Source organism: Triturus cristatus, chromosome 9, assembly GCF_964204655.1.
Source record: "Triturus cristatus chromosome 9, aTriCri1.1, whole genome shotgun sequence".
Taxonomy (NCBI): Eukaryota; Metazoa; Chordata; class Amphibia; order Caudata; family Salamandridae; genus Triturus; species Triturus cristatus.
This window is the reverse complement of record NC_140592.1, coordinates 343753582-343775692: the sequence shown is the minus strand read 5'-3', so window position 1 is coordinate 343775692 and position 22111 is coordinate 343753582. Positions and strand designations below refer to the sequence as shown.

Genomic DNA, 22111 nt, shown 5'->3' with positions numbered 1-22111 from the left:
AATGTCTTTTGTTTTGGATCAATAGGATCAGGTCGAAACAGTTCTTGCTTGCTGTCTGCTTTCAGTACCGATCGTGGTTTTGATTTGGGCTCTGGAGCCGTAGGAGGGGTCTTGTGCTCCTTTGGCTTCGATGTCAAGTCCGAAATCTTCTTTGGATCCGAAGTTTTTTGGCGTTTGTTCGGTTCCGAGGCCTTGTTGTCTTTCGGTGCCGAAGATTTTGAAACAGAGGCCTTTTTGGGTGTAACTGGAATAGGGTGTGTCCCCGATTTCAGTACTGAAGGTGTTTTATGGGTACCAACATGCGGCTTGCTCAGTCCTGAGCTGCCGGAAAGCTTTTCTTTTGTATTCGGAGCCGAAGTTTTGACCAAAGCCTTCTGTTTTTCGAATGGGGCAGGGGCATGGATGTTTTTACTCACTCGTTGACCTGGAGTCGATGTCATCAGCTTCAGAGACGATGTCGAGCTCCTCCGAATCCTCTGCCTCAGTAACATCGGGGCCTTTGTCGAAAATGTCGTGTGGCACCGGTGTAGCTTGTCGAGCCATAACGTGTTGTCGAGCCCGGCGATCACGGATAGTCTTTTTGGAGCGAAAAGTGGTGCATGCCTGGCAATCCCTTTCGTCGTGTTCTGGTGAGAGACAAAGGTTGCAGACCTTGTGGTGGTCAATGTGTGGAAATTTAGCTCCACACTGGGCGCATTTTTTTAATGGAGTCCTTTCCATTAGCTGTAGGGCCTAATGGAGCAGATATGCTCAGCGGCCCGCATCGACGACTGGAATAGACGATTGAGGTTAGCGCATCGAGGGGCACGCAAATGAAACAATACCGTCAAGTGGTGATGGGTTGCGTGTCGAAAAGGGTTGGAAACACGGTACCGAACCGGAGCGCAGCAAGTCACATCCGAACCCGATGGCGGAAAAAAACAATCTAAGGATAGAGTCGATGCCCATTCGCACTATCGTCCAAAGGAGGAGTAACCTATGTCATGACTACAAAGACTTCTTCCAAGACAACAAAGTGCAAACATCCGAGCCCCACACCAGATGGCGATCTATGCACAAGTATTTATTCTGCAGCTCATATGCCTCGAACTGTACGTTTTTAAAACTCTAATATCCAAGGTTTACCCCAGACCAAAATATCAAAAGGTAAAGAAATACATAAGTTCGAAAAATAATGGAGACTTTCTGACTCACCAATAATTCACAGAAAGCTGAAAGCACTCAGAAACCTTTATAAACTGACGCATTCTTCAGTCCAAATGCAACTTTCTTCTCTTACAACTTCAGATCTAGGAGAACCTATTCAAAGCGGTCTTCCAATAAGCTCACAGCAACATCTCACCTGAAGACAAACCTATTTTGGGCCCCTTCACCAATAAGCGCAAGACTTTCTAGAACCTTTTTTTTTTTTTTTTTAACAAAATCTCCACAGCTTCTCCTACAACTATCACAGCCAAATCAACAAGCACTTGGAAGGTATTAAGGCCTGTGTCACATGACTACCTCTTCAACACTGTAAAAAAAACAACACAATGCCACCCCCCCTCCTACAACGATCTCATCCCTGCTGCTATCATTAAAGTTAACTTAGCAGCTTTATGAAGACGGAGGCATAATCATTAACTGCTTTCTCTCTCTCAAGGTTCCTTTCCTAACTCACGTAACTGTGGTAAAATCTTGCCTTGCTCAAAGAACCTAACTTCGATCTCAACCTACAAAGCCATTATCAACCAATATCAAACTTTTTTTGGGCTAGCAAAGACACTGACAAATGCTTCTCCCTAAAACGCTAATTTCACTAATAGGGAAAACCTGCTATTAGTTAACAAATCTACATTCAGAGTAGGTCATGGAATTGAAAGAGCATCTTTAAAAATTATGGGTGACATACACCATTTCTGTATGGTGGTGAATCCTGCCTGCTTCTTTTACTGGATTTAACAATCGACACAATTGATCACTCCAGATTACTTGACCTCTTCAATGACGGCTTCAGATTTAAAGATACAATCATGAAATGATTTTCCTCCTTCCTCTCCAAATACTTCCATCAATGGCAATGTTTCTGATCCAACCCCTATCATTAGTGAAGTCCCACAATGATCTATCCTATCCCCCATATTCTTTAACTTTTAGGAGAACCACTAGCTGATATCTGCAAAGATTCAAGCGTCTCTAACGTCGAATATGCAGGCCACACACACATCTGAATACTTCAACATAAGCAGACATCCTCACCTTACGAACAGTCTTCTGCAACATCCAAATCTGGATGAAGAATGATGTTCTCACTCTTGTTCCAAAGAGTACTGAAATAATGCTATTTTCCAAAAGAATCACTCAGGCCAGATCTGCCACAGCACTTAAACTTTTCGTATTTAATTCCTGCTCTGGCATCATCGGTACTTGTTCCTGGAATAATACTAAACTCTTCTCTATCCAGGGTCCCTCACATAAATAAAATGATCAAAAGTGCTAGTTTCCAACTTCAGAAGTTAAAAAAGCTTAGCCCATCCTTCAACCAGAAAACTAGAACTGCTGCATATGCTCTAATTCTTCCTCGACTGGACTTTAATGAGGTGGTTCTAGCAGGGGCATCTCAGTCTGTCCTTATGCTACTAAAAGCGGTCTTGTGCGACTCAGCCGCAAGAAATTTAACACATCAACTCAATAGTCTCTGAACTATAATACCTTCCTATTGAGGCTCGATCAGACTTAAAATTGGGTTGCCAAGCCTTCAAAGCAATGTTTTAGAAAGCCCTGCTCTATTTGACCAACATTCTTAAGATCTCAGGAGGAACTAGGAATGTTATTTGCAAAAACACCCCTTATTTCAAGCTTCGCATGCTCTGCTGCAATCTTTCTCAGGAGTGGCCTCAACTTTCTAAAATTCCCTGCCTACTGAAATCAGAAGAGCACCCAATCTTCTCGCCTTCAATTATCTCTGAAGACACAGCTGTTTAGACTGCACCTGACCCAATAACTCGGAATTGAACACAATTGCAGTTTTGTTCCTGCTTTCACTGTCATGGATGATCTATACGACAAGCAATATGGTCATTGGCATTTTATTTTACTAAAATACAGAAAAGTAATGTCATACTAGGAGTACAGTTTTCAAGAAAGCAAATACGAAATCCTTCATTTATCGATATTTTCAATCAGCAAACATTTTTAAACTGTGTATTGCTTCCAAAAAGTGGATATTACAACCAAACATTATTTTAGTAATGCTTTATATTCTGCACACAAATGGCAATACCGGTGACCATGTAGCTCTTTCTTCCTATCCCGACCCTCTCCATCACTTACCTCCATTTTCATTCCTCTCTCAACTCTATTTGCCAAGTCTAATCTCACCTCCTTCTCTCCCTTCACATAGATTTCCTCTTCCCACCATAACTCTTGCCATTACTCTGATCGCCTCCTTCTCACAGTTCTACCTCCTTGTTCACCCACTTAATTGATATCTTATCTCTTCACCCCTTCTCTACCCTCCTCCTCATTAGCCAATTCCAGCTTTATGTAAAACATTGAGGCGCATTTATTGTACCATGTTATATACCTTTTGTGATCGCGCTCTATATAAATATGGTAAGTAAATAAAATACCTTCTAACCGATAGCATACTAGATATAAAAGAGAAATATATTGTGAATATACATACCTCAAACACTGAGAAAAATGTCTTTAGGAGAGTATATTAGATAGCTTATGCCATTTATTGCTGTGCCTATGCTGTGGGAAGGAGACCTGAAATGCATACTGTACAGGGTCAATGAATAGGTCCACTAAAAGACAGCCGAAGCCTGGAAAGACTGTCGCCCTGCAGGAGGTAATGCATTAAGCTAGGTTTTATAGAAATTTGGAAGGGTCTGAACCTACAGTTATGGAGTTTTCTGTTAATCAACCGCCCAAGACACTAGGTTACATCTTATTACCAAAGGAAAGTCCAAACACAAATGAAAATGTAACATGCATTGGGAGATGCCTGTAGGATCACTCTGCAGTTCAGATAACCTATGGCTGAGAATAACAGCAGATGTGGTGCCTGTGATTACGGGCACTGCAAACATGGCTTTTCTAAACAAGGACACAATTGCTGGCTTCTTTGAAAACAACTGGCAATAGCTGGGCTACTCAATGGAAGCCAAACGGAAAGGGGAATGCATGTATAAATGTACTGAACTATACTGCAGTTAGAACAGACCCTCACTATGGAGCAAGCACTTCTTCACAAATTAGAAAAGATAACGATGTGGAAAAAAAAGACATGAGATAGAAGACAAGAAGCACCTGAATGAAACCGAGGACACACTGGATAAATACATTCATGCAACTTGCATATAGGCACTCCACAGGGAGGGGGATAAAACATGGGGATTGATGACTTGTTTACTCAGGAAAGAAAAGTCCTACACCATGATCCTTGGACTTAAAATGAGCGAGGCCATATGGCCGTTAGGCAACTAGGAATAAACGACACACCTGGCATGCACTTAGGAAAGGTATGTAACAACCACAACTGTTGCACGACAAGTGCTTCAATCTTTCCTGTATTAAATAAACTTGCCAAGATTCATAGAGGACCCAACTATAACACAAAAGGCCCCTTTGGAGAAAGGTGAAAAGGTGGATGCTATTAAGGACCTGCTAATCGGCAGGGTGCTAGGAAGGAATGTTTTACATGCAGATCTATGCTACAAATTCGCAGGAATACTATCAAGAAATGTTCTTGACTTTGTACAGGAACTCAACACCAAAATACTGCTGAATACAATTAGTGACCATTATAAAAAGCATTTGCAATGCAATCGGTCTAGCATATGTGAAAGTAGAGCTACTGGGGTTGTAAATGACAATGTTTTTTATTTGTATTTTATTATTTGCAAGCTTTTAACACTGCTGTTACATACATGATCAATGAAAATAATTTTACAGAAGGTACATATAAGTGTGCTCCGATGACCTACTTGCACAGATAAGCACTTTCCCTGATCACGTCTACAGACTAACAAAAAAGCTTACATCAGAACAATGTTTATCGGAGCAGTAGTAGTTAAAGTGGTTGTACAAATGGGAGGAAAGGAAGCTTCTCTTTGCCCGGTATAAGCAAACCCCTGTAGTTTCCGGCATGCACCGTGCTGAAGCTAGTGGGTTTCCACATTCCTTATGAAGTCATGGGCACAATGGACCCCTTTGGTGCTGTCGGTCCTTGGTATCCGGGAATTTGCTGCAGAAGCATGGTGTTTTAAGAATTCCTGCTGCTGGATGTAACCCCTTACCCTCTTGCATCCTTTGTGTCTTTTTCTATGTTGCACAGTATTGTGCTATGGTGCAGCAGATTGTATGCACCGCACTGTTGCATGGTGGACACACCCATGATGTAGGACACTCGTCTATGACGTACTGAGATGGAAAAGGCTTTGGTTGGACCTGGGGCATCCAGTAGTGCCCGGTAAGGAGGGTGGCATGTCTACACTGTGGAGTAACACAGAAATCCAGCTAACATCCTAATGTATTCTGGAAGTAGCAATTCTAAACTAACACCTGAAACATAATTAGTAAACAAAAGGCAGAATACTGATGCATTGCGTCTTTCTAGAAAGGGAGTTTTCTGGTAACTCTTGAAAGAGTATTTACCTTGAGAATAGTATAGTTTCCATTTTAAATACACTCAAAATTGCACAACACTGGGGCAATGGCAGAACCGAAAACTGTGTCTGGATACTTAATTTAAATACCCACCACCCAGAAATACAAACTAACAAGGGGCGGAGGGTGAACGGGCAAGAACACAGCGTGTACGGAACATGCAACATAACACGAGAACTGGTAAATAATCGGAAACCGACAGACAGGATGCTCACAAAGCCAGGGACAAAATCACTAAACTAGCTAAGGTTATAAAAGAGACTCCGTCACACCAAGACTAGTGCCGCACCCAGCCCCAACAAGAGGAGGAAGGATGATTCAGGAAGGCAGGAGCATGGAGGGATGGTAGGGAGACTGAAGGAGGATCGAAGGCAGTGACATAAAAACCACAGTATTGTACAGTGAGATACAGAGCATTCCGAAGCACTGAGTTGGGTGACCAACTGGCATGGGTGCAAATTCATTACGGTCAGTGTAAAAATTCAGGACAAAGGGTCAAAATTCAGGACAAAACATACGTTTTACAGACATATCAGAGGAGGTCCCACAATAGTATATAAGTAAATAGACAACCAAAATAAGTACAAGTCAAAATATGTTTATACAAGGCTGAGACAATCGTGTACTTCTCAGTTTTTCAGTCTGCGCGCAGACTCTTTCTGCAATCAAAATTTGTGCAGGAGAAGGCACACCACATGCTGTCACTATAATAGGGCCCATTGTCATTCTATCTGTGATAATCATCTACAGTCTCAGAATGACAATGTGCCAGTCCACAGTCTTTGCAAGGTCCAGGAGGGGCAGCTGCGGGCAGCCTCAGTCTACAGATTAAAAGACAAGTGCGAGAGGCCCCGAGTGGAACCCTTAAAACTCATGGGGCATCTCGCAGGGGAACAGCATACCTTCCTGAATTACCCCAATTTGATTTTAGTAAGATGTCTGTAAGGCATCCGTAATTTGGGAACCCAAAATTACCGACGCCTTACAGACATCATACTAAAATAACAGATGGTACGTGAAATTTACAGACGGTTGGTCACCCTACAGTGGGCAAAGTGCATTCATGCTCTGTCACCCAAAAACAGGATAGCTCCTCTTTTCACATGTATACAAGACGTCTGCCCATGGGATCTTTTGTTATGAATTGCACTTTGCATTTGGAAAAGCAAAATCGACAGTTCATTAAAAACTAATGGGGATCGGAGGGCTGGAGAGAGGCGGAAGTGTGACGCAGAACGGATCTCCTTCATCCTTCAACTGGTGTCCGTGGCTCGCGGGTAGATGCCATGAGCCACCTGCTTTCACCTCTAACAGGCTGGAAGACCTAAGGAAATCCCTCATTCTAGTGCCGCTCCCACCACCTAGGGACCGGCCCCAGCAACAGGAGGGAGGGCGATTCAGAAGGCAGTAGCATGGAGGGGTGGTAGAGAGACTGAATGCGGATGGAAGCCAGCAACATAAAAACCACAGGATAGTACAGTTTGATACAGTGCAGTCGGAAGCAGTGGCCTAAGTGTATTCATGCAGACGAGCCAAAACAAACAGCAGACTGCACAGGAGGCTTCCACGGACCTCAGCCGCAGGGCTGGCAGCACCAGTTACAGGGCGGAAAAGGCATGAAGTCGCTGTACTTAAAGATAAAGCGCAGTGGCAGTTGCGCTGACTAAAATAAAATGCCTGCTTCATGGACCCTGCGCTTGAACTTTGCCAGGGCGCTGGGTGTGGCCTAATGCGCCTGATAGAAACAGGAGACCCTTAGGGATGTGGCATACCAAACAGAGCTGCAGAGTTCGGCCCTGGTGAACCGGGTTAGAGTGTCGGCATGGGCTCGACAAAAAACATGCCGATGGTAAAAAATAAAGTTAAACTCATAATAAATAGAATTACACAACGGTTGAATATGCACAATTACACAATCTGTGAACAAACCATGCAGGAGCAAAAGAAAACAAGTGGCTTTGGGTGCACGGAACAGGCACCCTTGGAACACGTCTGATGAGATGCAAATGCCGTGTGTGTTATTTAGCTGGAAAGCTGATGCAGGAGGTAGAAGTGCAGGGAACAGGCACCCTAGGAAGCATCTGATGGTCCGTATCGGGGATTTTTTGGTCAGGAAAGGGAACAGCTGTTGTGCCTGCAATGCCAGCTATGACGAAAAAGTCATTAACAAAAGAGTGCTCAGAAACTGTAAATAAAATGAACAGAGTAAGGTCACAGTTAACAAGTGCAGTCCTCACAGGAGGTTACAATAATAGAAAAGGTGGGACTACTGAAGAAATTAACCAAAAACAAAGAAGCATTTTCAAAACACAGTCAAAGGGGACAATTAAAAACATGGGCGGAATATGGGCAGAGCTTCAAGCCCATATTCTGAATACAGCATGTCTCGAAGAGACAACACAAGCGCTGCCTAGACGAGAGCTAAAAATGACCCCAAACTGGATAGAGACTGGAGCATTTGAGCTTTATGATCAACACGGATATTGAGATTCTGAGTAGGGCATTAGCAAATGGACTGGCTCTGCTGTACACAGTGACCACTGTGGGCTTACGCCACGCATAAATAGCACCCAGAATCTAATGCGGGCTATGCAGCAGCATATTCTACATGCACCGTAAACAGTGGAACAGCCCTATACTCTTGTGGTTGAAGATATAGCAAAAGCCTTTGACACAATAGGGTAGGAATGCATGCTGTAGGTGTTGAAGAAATTGAGATCTACCTCCTGGGCTAGATGCAACTGCTGTGCCAGCACCGGACCATGAGGGTTAAAATGGGATCAGAGGTTTAAAATGGGACTGGTGAGAAATATGAATATAGCTGGTGGTTGAATCGATAGGGTGCAGACTGATTTCAGCACTGTGGGAACTGGAGAACACAATAGGCCCCACCACACAACATGTATACAGACACATGTATATGCAAAAGCACAAGAGTTTAAATTGGTGCTAATAAAACAAATAAAGTACTATGAGGAAGTGTGGGGTTTACGTACTAATTGAGAAAAATCAAATCGGTTCCTGTGAGGAAGATTAACAAAGATGGTACCCAAGAAATATCCAAGAGGGGATTGGGTTGTGATAAAGATTATTTTAGACACCTGAGAATACAAATGGTGCACATATGAGAGAAGGAATGTACATAATATGGGTAGAGTAGCAACAGGTCTGAACTATGGCATTTTGGAATACTTGTCTATGATCTGCTTTAGGGTGAGTATTGTTTGCTAAGATGTCCCTTTTACCAAGATGCTTGTACACAGTGCTAGACTATATGTGGCCACTTCCATCAGAGCTGTTTCTGGAACTTTACAGGTTGTTTTTGAAGGGCCACTACAACCTCTCTCGCCTTCTCCAACTCCGTAAGGTTAATTGCAACAGGCACATGCATAAACAGAAAGAGGGAGGGTAGTGAGATAGAGGCCACTGGGGTGGGAGCTGGCAGTCCAGGCATTGGACCCACCTCTATAATCCCAACAGCCCCTCTCCTACCAGAGCCCCCATATTCCATGAACAAAAATAGGAAGGGACCTGGCTAGTCTTGGCATTGGGTTCACCCCTAAAATATCAACAGTCTTTCCCTTTGGGTGTAAATTGGGAAATTGCACTCCCAATCGCCCCCCCCCCCGGAGGGTGCAGAAGTCCCACTGTACAATAATATTTTTTTTAAAACAAAGTAAGGATGGAGTGGGGGCTAGCCATCCTGCCCTCTTCCACTCTAAAGCATCACAGTCTTTTTTTTCTCCCTCTACCAAACCTTGACACTTTGATTCTATTGGTCCAAGTATTAATACGTGGGCCAGCCAAGAGGGGGTAAACCACCGTATTCTGCTAATGATGTCTGGGACTGTGGGCTGCAACCCATTCTGTTTTTAATTTTTCGCCCAGACGGTCTAGTGAGCTTTCTGACCACTTCTCCCCTGCCAAAGGAAGGTGGCGGATAAGGGGTTAACACCCCATCCTGCCAAACACGGGGGATAAAGCACATATGGAAAAAAAACAGGAAAAAGTGAGGAAAAGGAATGGGGTAGGGCACTGGTCGAGGATGGCATTGGGTCCCACCAACAGGCACCAGTACGTTTTTCTGCCGCCCAGTAGTAGGCAGAATGGAGGTTGGGGATTTACCCTTGTCAGCCTATATATCAAAACTATGCTCAAAGAAATCCCAAATTCATTTTTTGTACATTTGGGGGGTGGGGGACAATTTAAACATATTAGGCCAGGGTCAGTCAACACCTACAGAATCCTACAAACCCTGGGCATTCCCGAAACCTAGAGAATCAGAGGGATCCATGGTGATGGTGTGGCTTACAAGTATCGGAACATATTTTCTTACCCGGCATGCCCCGTGAACATTAAAACATTTTTCCTATATTTATGGCGCAGAAATCTCTACCAGCCAATGGCCCAAATCCTTACCTGTGTTCCCACACTTGTCCCAGTAGAAACTTGCTGCCCATGGATAAGTGAACCTAACACACAACACAAGAACAGACCAAAACTGTAGACAGATTGACACTAAATCGAATTCACATGATCCAAGTTTTGACCGCTTCCTGTCACGGATGATAAGCCCACCAACACAATTGGGGTACCATTTTAATTATGATAAGTATGGGCACGCTAAATATTAGGCTTTATAACAGCCCATACAGATTCTGAAACATTCCCTGGAACATACATTCAGAAATTGTGATAACAGCCAAAGTTTGACCTTTGTAGGGCAATTAGGTTAAGAAAAGAACAAGTTACTTTTCTTTGGTAACCCCGTTTCTGATGGATCCTCTATCTAACCAGAGACTCCTGTGAAAACTCACAGGCGCAAGAACGGATCCAGAGATTTTCTTAATTCCTTTGTAGGTAGCATCGCGCGGCTCTGCTTTGGGTCCAACCTGCCCAGCAAGTGACTTCGGGACACAATATAACCACCACTTCCACACACTGATCTCAGTTTCTTTCTGCTATCTGTCTGCACCGTCAGACGCAGAGCCCTTAGTAATCAAACTGTACTACTGTGTAGCTCTTTAATTTGGAATCTGTTTAGCATGAACCAAACAGTCCACTCCTACGAAGTGCATGGAGGCTGGGGGTTGGTGAGGAATATGTGCATAGATAGAGTATCCAAGAGAGAGTGTTACCAGGTGAATGACTTGTTATTCAATTGGATACTTTTAACCACAGATATTTCACCTGGTGAACAGATAATAGAGCATTAACCCCAAAGGCAATGGGTTGATACAATGATTCAGAACAGAAAATCCTGCAGGGTTGAACAGGCAAAGTGCCCCTTCTACTGGATCTGGCTAACCAGACAGTAGTGTTTTGTGAATGTGTGAACTTACACCCACGTCACAGCCTGGCAGACACTCTTTGACTCAATGCAGTGGTAGCATCTTTTACTCTGTTGGAATGAGCCAGCAGGCCTTCCAGAAGCTACTTCTTACCCAGCCCATAGCACATCTTTATATAAAGGACAATTCACCTGAAGATGATCTGCTTTAGCACAGCTCTTCTCGTCTTCCCCGAGAACCTAACAAAAAGCTGATCATCCACTCGATGGTCTTGGGTGTGAGCAATGTAAAGCTCAGAGCTCTCTTTGGATCTAGGCAATGCAGTCTGTTTTCCTCCTGGGATGGATGAGGTGGAGCGAAGACCACTGGCAGGATGAAGATTAGCCAATGTCGAACGGTGTAAAAACCTTCGGGAGAAAAGCTGCCTCAGACCTTAACAATTGCTTGCCAAGGAAGACAGTGGAGTATGAGAGAGCTTGCAGTTCACTCACATGATTAACTCATGTCATTACAATGAGGAACATGGTCTTTAATGTGAGCAACCTCTGAGGGCAACTATGCACTGGCTTGTGTGGGGTGCACAACATGAAGATGAGAACCAGATTGAGAATCCACCGGGGCAACACACAATTGTGGCAGGAACATATGCCCTTTTAAAAAACTCATCACAACAGGTGATTTACACAAACATGGCGGCAATCATCAAAGAGTCGATAAAGCCAACAAATAACCTTTAACTGTTGCACCAGCAAGGCCCTGCAGGGCTAGCAATAACAAAGAAAGTGGGACAGACAACAGGGCTTGTAAAGGTTGCATATGTCAGAAGAAAACACCAAACAACAAACTTCTACAAGCATCCCGCATTAGTCAAAAAACACATTACTGTCAGAATGACATTTACTACTTCACAGAGAAGATCGGAGGACGTCAACTGTAACTGCTAAATCTCCATGCATGGAGGTGTAATTTGTGCAGGCTCTGATGCAGAACTTTGCTTTGCTGTTGTGACATGAGGTCCTCCTGAACAGGCAGCAGAACTAGAGGTCAGTAGTTCTGGGTACCACACTCTCCTTGCCCAAACCGGGAGCAACTAGGATGACTTGGGCCTGGTGTTCCTGGTCTCTTCGGAACCTTGGGCAGGAGAGGTAGTGGCAGTAATGCGTTCAGGAGTCATGTACTCCAATCCAGTTGAGAGGCATATCTCAGTGAGAACTGCTATGGAAACATCAACGTGTAAAAGCTTAGACACAGCTTATTCTCTACAGTGGTGAAAAGATCAAGCCAGAATGGTCCCCCATCGATAGAAATCTCCTTTTACCACCACTGAGTGATGCCGCCATATGTGATACCCAGGGCAACGCCGGCTGAGCTTTCCCAACCTTGTGTTTGAAGATCCTGCAAGACATTGTACAACCAGGCAGATGGCCTGACAACTCAGCCAGTTACAGAGACACAGAGCCTCTTGGCACAGCACACAGGACCCAGAAACCCACTCTACTCTGCTTGTTTCAGTACCACCTGGCAGTGATATCTGTGAGAACCTGCAGCCATTATCCCTTGATTGACAGAAGGACGGCTTTCAGTGCCAAATGAATTACCTGGAACGCCAGGAAGTTAATATGGAGGTGGGTTTCTGTCAGACACCAGCGTCCTCTGATCACCACTCCTAGAGGAGCTGCCAAACCCAGCAGTGATGACCCATCACAAACGTCAGTCCTAGGAGAGGTAGGAACGAATTTGAATTCAACCTATAAGTGGAGGCCTGACCCGCAAGGTTCTCAGGTGTCAGTTGCTGCAGAAGTTAAGATGGATTTACAGAAGCAGGCTGTCTAGTGGCTATTTAGCGGTTGACAGGAGGTCAAGATCCTGGCCTTGCCCATGTTCCTAGAAGCGTTAACGAGGAGAAGTGGTTCTGAGCAGGTGTGCCCTGAGTTCGGTACCTCCGTGAATACACTGGTTTTCACTTTCAATGTGGAAAGCTGGAGGTCACGCACTTCGGAGGCCCTTTTTATCACTCTCACAAATGAGGCAGTTAGCTCTTTAGAGGGCCAGGTGGCGAGTGGAAGACAGTGTCAGGCAAGGTATTAAGTCCACAGGCCTCTTGCCGATCTAGAAATAAGTTGGTCATGCTACAGTTGCGATGTGACATCGCAGGCATCATCTTGTGGCTCTGAGTCTGAAAATCGATCGTGTAATGAAAAATGTTTCAGTATTAAAGTGGAGGAGGAGGGCATGACGTTGACTGATGTTGCGGTGGGTTCACTTCAGAGTCCACAAGGCCTATGGGGTCGTCCTCCAGCATTGGGGGTGTCGATGCGCAGGGTTCAGGCACAGGTGTCTGTACTGTATGGGGAGTTTTTAGTTGGCATCTGTCCCAAAGTCAGGTGGTCCACGGAATGAGGAGGAGGGACGCAGTCTATACGGGGACGGATCCACCAGCAGTAAATTGAATGGAAGCCTCCTCTGAGTCATAGGGCCCAGAGGCATGCCAGAACCATCCAGAAATGTACCAAGGATCTGCAACATGGCCTCCTTGAAGGCTCGAATCTGTTGTGTTGTCACCAATGGCCCAGGGATCTCAGGCTGGTGCGGGATGTGTGCAGGGATCAGTTCCGAAGAAGTGATAAGAGACTTGGAGGTACCCTGATGTATGCAAAACTTTTCCTGAGGAGAATCACAGGAAGAAAGGGAGCCATGTTTTGTCTTCTTGTGTTTCTTTAAAAAATAAAAAGTATTTGACCTACTTGAAGATGTGGGGGGTGCTCTTTCGGGAATGACCTCAGGCTTAAAAAATGCATCCTTGCCCTCGATTTGAGTGAGACCGGGTCTTCTGAGGTTTCCAATGGTGCTCTAGAGAGGTAGAGTTTGGCCTTAGGGTTTACCCAAGAGCATTTGCGGACAACATTGAATCTTGTGAGTTGTCCAAACGTTAAAGACAGACCTTGTGAGTGTTTCATTGACATCTGTTTGTGGAAATCATTGCCAGGTTTGAAACCTTTTTATTCTAGGGGAGACATGTCCCTTGCACACTGGAGACATTTTATCTCTGGTGGTAGTTATATTATGAACCCAATGTCATTTCTGGGGGAGGGACAGGCACGGGGCCACACAATGCCACCTACCAGCGCGCAAGAGGAATTGCTGAGAAAAAACTCTGGTTCCAGTATGGCGCTTGGGGGTATTCACAAGGTGAGAATTTTGTGGTTTAAAGTATCGTCAGGATGTGGGATTCACACAAGCCCGATTGTCCTAGACTCCCCCAGATGTCCAGATTAAAAAACAAAATGTCTAAGGGTTTTATTACCCTGGGTGCCGGTTGACCCTGAAACAAAGTACAGCAACTACCCACAACCCCAGAAATACTAAAATACTAATGAAAAATTATGTCTCCAGATTACATGTTGGGGTCATTCCTGTCGCAAGTGATAGGCCCACCCACACAAGTGGTGTATTGATTTTATTGGGAGAAGTGTGGGAATACAGAACAGTAGAGCATTTGTTACTCCCCAATTAATTTCTAAGCATGCTCAGCTTCCAAATGTAAGTCAATGCGCAGGAAAGCACACATTTTGCGAAATGCCCTCTGAATCACATGATATCATGAGTAACCTCAAGTTTAGAGTTGTGCGCATAACCACTACTTCTAAATTAAAATTCTTGGGCACATTTAAAAAAATGCACAGCTTTATTTCAAACCCATATTTTATTCAGAACACTTTACATTATTAATTCATGCATTGGCTGTACACAATAACATTTTTTAAAAAATCAGTAGAAGCTGCAGATCAGTTGATAATTCTGGGTAGTGCATTTTTGGACAAACAAACACTGTCCATGTGTCAATAAGGGACTGGTGATGTAACAGTTCTGTATTTTTGTAAGTCAGTCATAGGGGCAAAAAAAATAGATAAAAACAGTCACTTCTTTCTATTTTTCCCTATTTACTTTCCTTTTTTTATTTGAATGCTTAGCTTTTTGGGGAAAAATAAGAGCGATCTACAACAATTACCCCTTGCTGAAATCAGAAGTGTTTACTTATCAGAAATGTCCAGCTTCCTGGTTTCATCAAATGTTTTCCCACCCCTTTCTCTTACAAACTGCAAAATAAGTAGAAGCTAGAAAAAACAGAAAATATTGACAACCACTTAGAAAATCACAAAAACTGTTTTAAAAAATACTTTTTAAAACCCTGCTTCTTCCTGAAAGCTGGGAAAATGGCAATCTTAGAACAGCTAAACTTATACGGATGCCATTCTTAGGGGGGGGAAAAACACTTCATGCACAACACATTAAAAAAACCCGCAAATATTGCTATTTTTTTCAACTATTTTCTTTTTTGTCTCCTGGGGAATACAAATATCCTGGATCCTTTAGAATCCCCAACATTTGGAAACAAGCATTGGCATAGCCAATAGGTCTCGCCTTTGGGACCTTATAGGTATTTAGTTATCTAGCACAATATCCTTGGTGCAACAACATCAAGTGTTGATTGGCTAAACACTTATAAGGTCCCAAAAGCGAGACCTATTGGCTATGCCAATGCTTGTTTTGAGTGAGTGGCTCGTGCAGGTATGCCACTGTGAGGTAGAGATGCTGCGAGTGCTTTTACAGGAGCCCCTGTGACATTGCGCCTCTTCAAAATGTATCTTGGGTCTGGTGTAATACTTCTAGCCCCTATTCCAGTCTTCTCGCACCCAATGCATCCTTAAATGTCCCCTGTACAGCCGGGGTTGACAATCCTATTACCGCTGCCCTCCAGTGACACTTTACCTGTCACAGGTGGTGGTGGTGGCGGACATGGTGGTGGTGGTGGCGGACATGGTGGTGGTGGTGGCAGACATGGTGGTGGCAGACATGGTGGTGGTGGTGGCAGACATGGTGGTGGTGGTGGCAGACATGGTGGTGGTGGTGGCAGACATGGTGGTGGCGGTGGCAGACATGGTGGTGGCGGTGGCAGACATGGTGGTGGCGGTGGCAGACATGGTGGTGGCGGTGGCAGACATGGTGGTGGCGGTGGCAGACATGGTGGTGGCGGTGGCAGACATGGTGGTGGCGGTGGCAGACATGGTGGTGGCGGTGGCAGACATGGTGGTGGCGGTGGCAGACATGGTGGTGGCGGTGGCAGACATGGTGGTGGCGGTGGCAGACATGGTGGTGGCGGTGGCAGACATGGTGGTGGCGGTGGCAGACATGGTGGTGGCGGTGGCAGACATGGTGGTGGCGGTGGCAGACATGGTGGTGGCGGTGGCAGACATGGTGGTGGCGGTGGCAGACATGGTGGTGGCGGTGGCAGACATGGTGGTGGCGGTGGCAGACATGGTGGTGGCGGTGGCAGACATGGTGGTGGTGGTGGCAGACATGGTGGTGGTGGTGGCAGACATGGTGGTGGTGGTGGCAGACATGGTGGTGGTGGTGGCAGACATGGTGGTGGTGGTGGCAGACATGGTGGTGGTGGTGGCAGACATGGTGGTGGTGGTGGTGGTGGCAGACATGGTGGTGGTGGAGGTGGACGTGGTGGTGGTGGCAGACATGGTGGTGGTGGTGGCGGACGTGGTGGTGGTGGTGGCAGACATGGAGGTAGCGGTGGCAGACATGGTGGTGGTGGTGGCAGACATGGTGGTGGTGGTGGCAGACATGGTGGTGGTGGTGGCAGACATGGTGGTGGTGGAGGTGGACGTGGTGGTGGTGGCAGACATGGTGGTGGTGGTGGCGGACGTGGTGGTGGTGGTGGCGGACGTGGTGGTGGTGGTGGCGGACGAGGTAGCGGTGGCAGACATGGTGGTGGTGGTGGCAGACATGGTGGTGGTGGTGGCAGACATGGTGGTGGTGGTGGCAGACATGGTGGTGGTGGTGGTGGCGGACATGGTGGTGGTGGTGGCGGACATGGTGGTGGTGGCGGACATGGTGGTGGTGGTGGCGGACATGGTGGTGGTGGAGGTGGACGTGGTGGTGGTGGCAGACATGGTGGTGGTGGTGGCGGACGTGGTGGCGGACGTGGTGGTGGTGGCGGACGAGGTAGCGGTGGCAGACATGGTGGTGGTGGTGGCAGACATGGTGGTGGTGGTGGCAGACATGGTGGTGGTGGACGTGATGGTGGTGGCAGACATGGTGGTGGCAGACATGGTGGTGGTGGTGGTGGCGGACGAGGTAGCGGTGGCAGACATGGTGGTGGTGGTGGCGGACGTGGTGGCGGTGGCGGACGTGGTAGTGGTGGCTGACGTGGTGGTGGACGTGGTAGTGGAGCTGGTGGACGTGGTGGTGGACGTGGTAGTGGAGCTGGTGGTGGTGGACGTGGTGGTGGACGTGGTAGTGGAGCTGGTGGTGGTGGACGTGGTGGTGGACGTGGTAGTGGAGCTGGTGGTGGTGGACGTGGTGGTGGACGTGGTAGTGGAGCTGGTGGTGGTGGACTTGGTGGTGGACGTGGTAGTGGAGCTGGTGGACGTGGTGGTGGACGTGGTAGTGGAGCTGGTGGTGGTGGACGTGGTGGTGGACGTGGTAGTGGAGCTGGTGGTGGACGTGGTAGTGGAGCTGGTGGTGGTGGACGTGGTGGTGGAGCTGGTGGTGGTGGACGTGGTGGTGGAGCTGGAGGTGGAGGTGGTGGTGGTGGAGGTGAACGTGGTGGAGGTGAACGTGGTGGTGGAGGTGAACGTGGTGGTGGTGGTGGATGTGGTGGATTTGGAGGATGACGTGGTGGCGGACAGAGGCATGGTGGCGGACAGACATGGTGGCGGACAGACATGGTGGCGGACATAGACATGGTGGCGGACATAGACATGGTGGCGGACATAGACATGGTGGCGGACATAGACATGGTGGCGGACATAGACATGGTGGCGGACATAGACATGGTGGCGGACATAGACATGGTGGCGGACATAGACATGGTGGCGGACATAGACATGGTGGCGGACATAGACATGGTGGCGGACATAGACATGGTGGCGGACATAGACATGGTGGCGGACATAGACATGGTGGCGGACATAGACATGGTGGCGGACAGACATGGTGGCGGACAGACATGGTGGCGGACAGACATGGTGGCGGACAGACATGGTGGCGGACAGACATGGTGGCGGACATAGACATGGTGGCGGACATAGACATGGTGGCGGACATAGACATGGTGGCGGACATAGACATGGTGGCGGACATAGACATGGTGGCGGACACGGTGGTGGGCGTGGTGGTGGACATGTTAGTGGTGGTGGACGTGGTGATGGAGGTGGATGTGGTGGCTGTTGACGTGGTGGCTGTGGATGTGGTGGCTGTGGACGACTATTGGGTTGGAGGGTGCTGGCAGAATGCGGAAGGGGAGGAGTATCTCGAAGAGGGCACATGAGAGAGCAGAAAGAGGCCGAATATTAGAACTAAAAACGGCGATTAGATAGAACACAAAACAGATTTAACGGGGTGGTCCTTTCCTATAGCGCATGTGAATGTTCCTTCGCACCCCATCTTTAGTAAACAGAGGGACCATGGGGAGATTAATTGATAATCACGCATGATGATCGCGTGCGATTGATTAATCACGCATGATGATCGCGTGCAGAAGCTGGTGTTACAACGTTTAGTAATCTAAATGTCAACAAATTAGGTACAAGGCTACATCTCACGGGAGGCGGCATCCAACTTGCGGGAGCGAGCAGCGGCGCGGCCGCGTTAATTACTAACAGCGCGCCGCTGCTCGCTCCCGCAAGGTGGATGCCGCACTAAGCACGAGTGCTTGTAAAGTGAAGACAGATTGCTAAAGGCCCTCTCCTAGAGTTGCGCATGCGCGAGGACCTACGTGAGACCTATAAAAAAAAACGCGCCGCACTCTGTTTAATCACTGTGAATGACTAATGCTGGAACGTACACAAGCAGCAGCTGTTTTAAAGCACACACTCGTGCTTGTGCTAGCCTCTGTCTTGCGGGAGCGAGCAGCGGCGGCGCCAAAGCCATATGTTTTCAATTAGAATGCGCATCGCTGCTTGCTCCCGCAAGTTAGATGCCAGCACAAGCACGAGTGTGCTTGAAAAGGAGCAGACCGATTGCTATAGGCCCTCCTAGAACAGCGCATGCGCGCTGCCTAGGCGAGACCTAAAAAGGACACAATTTTTGCCTTCAAATTTTGTGGAAAAAAAGTTGAAGGCTAAGAACTACACCATATATCAAAACAAGCACTGTCAAAGCACAATAGGTATGGCGCCTTTTGTCTTTCTTTAATGTTTGTTTTGTAATGGCTTTTGCAAAACTTTATTTTTGTGTGAGTAGCCAGGCCCTTCCCAATATATTTATTACAATAGAAAAATTGGTAAATACTAAAAACATTCCTTTGGTCTGATATTGCACACTTTGTCATAGTAGTCCCTGGCTCTGAAGTGGACGAGTGTGTTGTGGATGTGCTCCTTTGAAAAAGCAGAATGCTGTCACTCAGTAAAGTTATGAAAAAGGCTGATCTGCTGCCACATGCTGGAAGAATATGCAGATGACAACAGATCAATGGATAAAGAGGGCACACTGAAAGCCCCTATAAGTAAGCATTTTATATACTTTTACCGAAATCAAAAGATCTTTGATAACATCACACCTAAAAAGGACTCAGCATGGGGATTGGTGTGGGAGGATAAACCCCAGCACTTTACGGTTTCAAGACCTTTATCCATAGATCAGATAGTTTCTAGCAACAGCCATGCTATGAAGCCAAACCTTAAAACGATAAAAAGAAAAAAATAGGAAACCATCCTTTGACATGTACAAGGCAAGGGTCTGGAATGACATACCTCTGCATATCAGGCTTGCACATCACTCCTGAATTTAGGAAATGATCAACATTTTAATTTCTTTAATGAGTACATCATTCATAACTAAAGCACAAGTTACTACTTGCGTAACGATACATCTGTAAGAGACATTAGTTAGTGATAGATTCCTTACCTTAGAATATCCCCAGGCGTCAGACTGGATCCGGAAAGTTTTGCTAGCAGTACCTGCGCGTCAGTAGGTAGCGTCGTGCAGCTCCGCGTCCGATGCTGGCATCGTATGCGCTGTGATGACGTCACGGAGACAACTTAGGCACCATGCGCGCTGACGTCAGTTCTGTACACGACTTTCCGCGCCAGGAATGCAGAGCCATGCAAGAAACGGACCACTGGTGCCAAGAAACTAGGGCCCTGAAAAGGATGACCTTAACCCTAGAATCAGTTCGCAGAACGGGGAGGATGGGTGGGGCGGTAAGGAATCTATCACTAACTAATGTCTCTTACAGATATATCATTGCACAAGTAGTAACTTGTGCATTTGAAAGAGACACGTTCGTGATAGATTCCTTACCTTAGAAGAGATACCCCAGCAATAACAACCCCGGTGGTGGGTCTGCGAACAGGATTACACCAGAAAGTCACGGAGAACAGAACGGCTAAAGAAGCCGTCCCTCCGGACTTGACTGTCAAGGCAGTAATGCTTGGTAAATGTGTGCAGCGAGGCCCACGTAGCTGCCTGACAAATGTCCTGCAAGGGAACGCTGCGTCCCAAGGCAGTAGTGGCTCCTGTTGCCCTGGTAGAATGGGCACGCAGCCCCACAGGAGGCTCCTTCTTAGTCAACGAGTAACATGCTTTGATGCATAGAACGACCCACCGAGAGATGGTTCGTTTGTGCACAGCCCGACCATTTTTGGCGCCCACGTAGCCAACAAAGAGCTGGTCATCCACCCGGAACTGCTGTGTGCGCTTCAGATAGAACGAGAGCGCACGTTTTGAGTCCAGGCGGTGGAGCCTCTCTTCCTCTTTTGAAGGATGCGGAGGCGGAAAGAAGGAGGGCAAAGTGATGGTCTGCCCGATGTGGAAAGGCGTGACAACCTTTGGCAAAAAAGGACAGCTCCTTAAAACCACCTTGTCCGGATGAACAGAAAGGAAAGGAGGTTTGGAAGAAAGAGCCTGGAGCTCACTCACTCTTCTGGCAGAGGTGATAGCTACCAGGAAAGCAGTCTTAAGAGTGAGAAGACACAAAGGACAGGTATGAAGGGGCTTGAAGGGAGCGCACATCAGATATGTCAAGACAAGGTTTAAGTCCCACTGAGGCATTATGAATGGCACGGGAGGAAACGTGTGCATAATGCCTTTTAGGAAACTCCTAACAACCGGGGACTTAAAAAGAGAAGGCTGATCTGGAAGCCGTAAAAAGGCGGAGATAGCCGAAAGATAACCTTTGATAGTGCCCAGAGCAGAGCCCTGCTGCGCCAAAGAAAGAAGGAACAGAAGGAGTTCGGTCAGAAAGGGGATCCACAGCCTTAGCTTTGCACCATGCCACAAACTTGTTCCACCGGCAGGCGTAAACCATCTTAGTGGAGGGACGCCTGGCAGCTAGAATGACATCACAGACTTCGGGAGCATCGAGGTCGCCGGCGTCCTCCAGGTTGTCCACCCAGTCACACTGACGGGCAAGAGGGTCCTTGGACCCCTCCTAGTCATCCTCCACCTCCGTTGCAGGAGGAACCGGCCGCGGCGGCAGAGCCGGAGCAGGAACATACAGCGCCGTGAACAGCGCCGGCCGGGTTTGCGCTGTCTCCCAACGCGGATCCCAGGCAGGAACAAAATGGTCCTGGAACCGGGGCAAGGGCGGAACGAACGGCACCCACTGCGGCTGGGGCCGGAGCCGACAGCGCAGGATCCTGTGGCAGCGAAGCTGGGTCCGCTGGCGGAGCCGATGGCCCGACAGGATCTGGACACAGGACCGCGGGGCCAGAGGCCTAAAAAGGCAGTCCATGGTGGCAAGAAACTCTTGCACCTGTTCGGGAGTCGCCAACGGAGAGCGAACACACTTTTTCGATTTCTTTTAATGACGTCGCTTACCGGAATCCGAGGGCGAAGACTTGGGAGCCAGAGGAGCGATGACTGCGGCCCCGCGAGCGATCCCGGGAACGGTCCCTGGATCTGGAATGGCACTGGGACGAGTGCCGGACCTCCAGCAGCTTCCGGCGCCGCTCCCTCAAGGCCTTCGAGGCCATGGCCCGACAGTCCCCGCAGCACCAGGAGTCGTTGTCGCCTCCAGGCAGTAGAGGCAAACATCGTGGGGGTCCCCCACCGACATATTGCGATGGCAGGCCCCACAAGACTTAAATCCAGACATCCCTACGTGCACCAGGAGAAAAAAGGGGGAAGACAAAAAGTCTCAAAAGAATAGT

General features: G+C 47.3%; 1 protein-coding gene across 2 annotated transcripts in view; it reads right to left on the bottom strand.

The window, feature by feature from the left end:
* RAD54L2 (RAD54 like 2) overlaps window positions 1-22111 on the bottom strand; it is a 682650-nt gene that overhangs the window by 363666 nt on the left and 296873 nt on the right. The gene's annotated exons all lie outside the window — the stretch shown is intronic.